The 5,051-nt window shown below is 42.8% G+C and overlaps 1 protein-coding gene across 1 annotated transcript in view; it reads left to right on the forward strand.

The window, feature by feature from the left end:
- The window catches only part of MLLT10 (MLLT10, histone lysine methyltransferase DOT1L cofactor), a gene marked incomplete at its 3' end in the record, with an annotated part of 86,690 nt that overhangs the window by 16,831 nt on the left and 64,808 nt on the right, over positions 1–5,051 (forward strand). The window lies entirely within an intron of this gene.

Below are 5,051 nucleotides of genomic sequence, written 5' to 3' on the forward strand. Positions count from 1 at the left end.
TTAGGAGAATGAGAGCCTACCAAGATATTGGTAGAACTCTGAAATTAGTAGAGCGTATAGTGTAAGAGGACACAGTAGACTTTATTAGGAGGGTCTGCTGAGTGACTATGGAACCAAATCCGGGTTTGAAGCTTTAGGTAGAGAACTGGAGAGCATTGGAGGAGAAGGTAGGATTTGACTCAAGTAGTAATGGCCTTAATTGAGAAATAAGGGAGAAGCAATGTCAACTAAAGACATCGGCATGAGACGGAGGAAACGGCTGTAGACTAGTGGACCCCAGGAGCTTAGGAACTCCACAGGTGGTGATGACAGATGTTGGCAGAGGGTTGGATATGGAGTAGCTGACAAGGGAAGAGTCCAAAAAAAAAAAAAAAAAAAAAATATATATATATATATATATACACATATATGTATAAATTCATATTTGAGCTTTATTAACTGTAGCTACAGAATCAAGAGAGCCTGAAATGGTTTGAAGGTTACATTGGCTAATCATGGTTAAAATACAGTGGCAGTAGTAACATAAGGAAGTTATATTGATAATTCTGTTAGGTTTTGTTTAATGGAAAAAAAATCCAAGAATTTTAGTGTCTATCATATTCTTTTTACTATAGCAGTGTGTGTATAGTTTAACTCTGAACACTTTTTCAGACATTTAGTCCCTTTGGCAAAACAACACTTTTTTTTTTTTTTTTTTTGAGTTGGAGTCTCACTCTGTCGCCCACCGAGACTGGAGTGCAGTGATCGCTCCCAGTCACTGCAACCTCGACCTGCTGGGCTCCAGTGATCCATCTGCCTCAGCCTTCCAAGTAGCTGGAACCACGCCCAGCTAATTTTTTGATTTATTGTAGAGATGAAGTCTCGCCAAGTTGCCCAGGCGGGTCTCGAACCCGTGGGCTCAGGCAATCCACTCACCTCGGCCTCCCAAAGTACTGGGATTACAGGCTGAGCCACTGAGCCCTGCTTTTATTTTTGAAAACTTGGCTGGCCATCGTCTTTTTTGAGTTTTTGTAAACCTCATATTAGAATGAGGAAGGTATGTTTATTCTTCGTTGCCAAAATTGTTTTTTTTCAGTTGAACTTATGGAAATATCAGGGAGAAACAGATTTAATCTGCATCAGTTATACAAAAGTATTACCATTTGTAATGTGATAGTTACTTTTTTTGGGTGTTGAGTAAGCAATTTGATAGCTACCTAGGTGTATAGCAAAAGTAGAAGCTTTTATTTTTGCCTTGGCATTTTTTGAGCAGTAGCCATAATGAACAAAAAGCCTATATAGTGTGGGGAATCTCAAAGCAATATTTTTATAGTTCAGTTGTTATACTTTGTGTGCGAGAATGTAACAGAATTACAGCTATTGCTCTAGCATTAGAATAATGGGACTTAGCAAATGGAGGATGAAATCAATCATAAAAAGTTTAGAACTTGATGAAGTAGGTATAGATCTACTCTTTGACTTATTTCTCCTTGTGGCATGTTATGGTTTGGAGTGGGTAGCTCATTAAACAAAAGGAACCTAGGACTTGTTTGCTTGTTTGTTTTTGAGTTGGAGTCTCACTCTGTTGCCCAGGCTTGAGCGCAGTGGCACACTCACGGCCACCGCAGCCTCAACCTGCTGGGCTCAGGCGATCTTTCTGCCTCAGTCTTCCAAGTAGCTGGAACTACAGGCACGCACCACCACGCCTGGCTAATGTTTTGATTTATTGTAGAGGTGAGGGCTCGCTAAGTTGCCCAGGCTGGTCTTGAACCCGTGGCCTCCGGCAGTTCTCTCACTTCGGCCTCCCAAAGTGCTGGGATTATAGGCGTGAGCCACCTTGCCCAGCAAAGGTTTTAATTTATTAGTAAACACTGACAATGAGATGCTGTCCCAGAGGGTATCACAGTTAATTGAAGGCCAAAAAGATAAGAAAATGGGAAGGTAGGTATTAAGAGAGACCATAAAGAGATGGATGGGGAGGGGTAGAATGCTGGCATCATTTACCTCAGATGCTGCTTGTTGCCCATTTTAATTGCTTTATTTTAAGGACATGGTCAAGGTGGTAAGGTAATTGACTTAAAAGATGTGTTGGGGAGCCGGGCTCGGTGGCTCAGCCTGTAATCCCACGCCTTTGGGAGGCTGAGGTGAGTGGATTGCCTGAGCCTGCGGGTTCGAGACCTGCCTGTGTAGGCGAGACCTCATCTCTACAATAAATTTAAAAAAAATTAGCCGGGCATGGTAGCGCGCGCCTGTAATTCTGGCTACTTGGAAGGCTGAGGCGAAAGTATCGCCGGAGCCCAACAGGTCGAGGCTGCGGTGGCCGGGAGCGGCCACGCACTCCAGTCTGGGAGACAGAGTGAGACTCTAACTCAAAAAAACAAACAAACAAAAACAATGTGTGGGGGACACTTGTATTTCTTTCTATTTTTCTTTTTTTAGATACGAGATCTCACCATGTTGCCCAGGCAGGTCTCGAACCCACAGGCTTAGGCAATCCTCTCGCCTTGGCCTCCCAAAGTTCTGGGATTATAGGCTTGAGCCACCATGCCCGGCTGATACTTGTATTTCAGCTTGACTTTGTTGAATGTGGGGGCCATTAAAGATTTTAAAGAAGAGGCAGAGGCACAACCTTTTCAAAATACTTAATAGTGTACCAGTATAAAAGGTAGGGTCCTTTGTAAGAAACAAAAAGCTTATATAAGCAAAGAAATGGCATTTTATTCTGAGGATACAGGAGCCAAGAACCCTAATGTGGAAATGTGTCCATGATCTAGAAAGGAAATTTGATTAGTCTTAATCTTATTTCTGATTTTGTCTTTGTGCCTTCTTCATTCTTTTCTTTCTGCAGATTTTCTCTACTACTGACTCCAACAATCATAGCTAACTGTTTGAGTGTTTACTGTATTGCCAGACACTGTGCTGAATGCTGATTATCTCATTTAATTATCCTATCAAATTTGAGAGGTAGATATTGTGTTATGCTCATTTCAAGCATAAGGACATCATAGTTTTTTTTTATTATAAAGATGTGGGGTGCAATTCAGGGTAGGCATACAAATGTTGATTATGCAGGTACCCTTGTTGATGAGGTGTGCCCCTACCTCCCCTAGCAGTTTCCCTCAACTGCCAAGGACACCATAGTTTTAAGACAAATAGATATCTCGTTGGAGTCTGGGCTATGATCAAGCTCTCAACCACCATGTTATATGTTGCCTCCTGTGGTGAAAGATGATCGTATCTCATCTTCTGATATTTTCTGTCTCCTGTCTCAAGAGTAAATCTCAGTCCTAATCTTATGTTCCTTTGGGAAAAACCCCTCTGGTTTGGCTTGATGAAGTGCCCAGCTCTGGACCATTCTGCTGTGGTGAGACAGCAAGGTCAAGTTGCTCAAAAGCAGGAAGATCTCTCTGGATTTGGAATAGCTCACTTCTTAGGGAAAGGAGTTTGTTGAGCTGCCAGTACCTTGACAGATACTGAACAGCGAAGATCCAGAAAGATAAAGCAGCGTTTTCAGAAAAGTAGGTTGGCAGTATATAGAATGGATTAGAAAGGGGAGGTTGGAAACAGACTTAGAATGCTGTTACTATAAAGATGTGGGAAGAGAAAGGAAGGAAACATTTTGAAGGATGAAATGATAGATAAGGGAGAGAGAATAAAGATGATTCTGAAATATCAAGGCTGATCACTTTGGAATTGTGACACTATTAACAAACATTTGTGACTGGCAAATTTTTCACTTTCCTAATACTGAGAGCGAGTGAAAATTAAAAAAAAATCTAAAGCTGGTTGCTGCAAACTTCTGTCATTAAGCACTAGTGAAATTGTCTTTTTTTTTGAGTTGGAGTCTCACTCGGTCGCCCAGACTGGAGTGCAGTGGCATGCTCCCGGCCACTGCAGCCTCAACCTGCTGGGCTCCGGCGATCCTTCCAACTCAGCCTTCAAAGTAGCTGGAACTACAGGTGCGTGCTACCACGCCTGGCTAATTTTTGATTTATTGTAGAGACAAGGTTTTGCCAAGTTGCCCAGGTGGGTCTCGAACCCGTGGGCTCGGGCAATCCACTCGCCTCAGCCTCCCAAAGTGCTGGGATTATAGGCTGAGCCACTGAACCTGGCCAAAATGGTCTTTTTTTTTTTTGAGTTGGAGTCTCTTTCTTTTTTTTTTTTTTTTTGGGGTAGGTGTCTCTGTCACCCAGGCTGGAGTGCAGTGGCACGCTCACAGCCACCAAAAGCCTGACCTATTGGGCTCAGGCAATCCTTCTACCTCAGTCTTCCAAGTAGCTGGAACTTCAGGTACCTGCCACTATGCCTGGCTAATTTTTTGATTTATTGTAGAGATGAGGTCTCTCCAAGTTGCCCAGGCTGGTCTCGAACCCCTGTTCTTAGGCAGTTCTCTCACCTTGGCCTCCCAAAGTGCTGGGATTATAGGCATGAGCCACCACACCCAGCTGAAATAGTCTTCTAAATTGCCACCTTTTCCACAATACAGCTGAAAGTTGCAGACATATCTAATATTTGCCTCAGATACCACTTGACTAGCATTCCATACTTTGTATTTTTAAAAATTTGTTAATTTGTTTTTAAATTTAAAGAAAGCAGGATTTATTGAGAAGACAGAAAAGCTCCCACAGTGGGAGGGGACCCGAAGGGGTTGCCCCATACTTTGTATTTTTATTCGGATTATACACCCAAAAAGAAGGTCTTTCATGATGAGGTAAATTCACCTCAGTGGCAACCAGGAGTCTTGAATGAATTAAGAATATTAGAGTAGGTTGGGTGCCGTGGTTCACGCCTATAATCCCAGCACTTTGGAAGGCCAAGGTAAGAGGATTGCCTGAGCTTACTGGTTTGAGACCAGCCTGAACAACTTGGCGAGACCTCATCTCTACAATAAATAAAAAAATTAGCCGGGCATGGTGGTGCATGCCTATAGTTCCAGCTACTTGGAAGACAGAGGCGGAACAATTGTCTGAGCCCAGAAGGTCGAGGTTATGGTGGCTGCGAGCGTGTCACTGCACTCCAGCCTGGGCGACAGAGTGAAACTCTGACTCAAAAAAAAAAAAAAAAAAAAAAAA

Source organism: Carlito syrichta, unplaced genomic scaffold (assembly GCF_000164805.1).
Source record: "Carlito syrichta isolate Samal-C Ts95f unplaced genomic scaffold, Tarsius_syrichta-2.0.1 Scaffold302026, whole genome shotgun sequence".
NCBI lineage: Eukaryota > Metazoa > Chordata > Mammalia > Primates > Tarsiidae > Carlito > Carlito syrichta.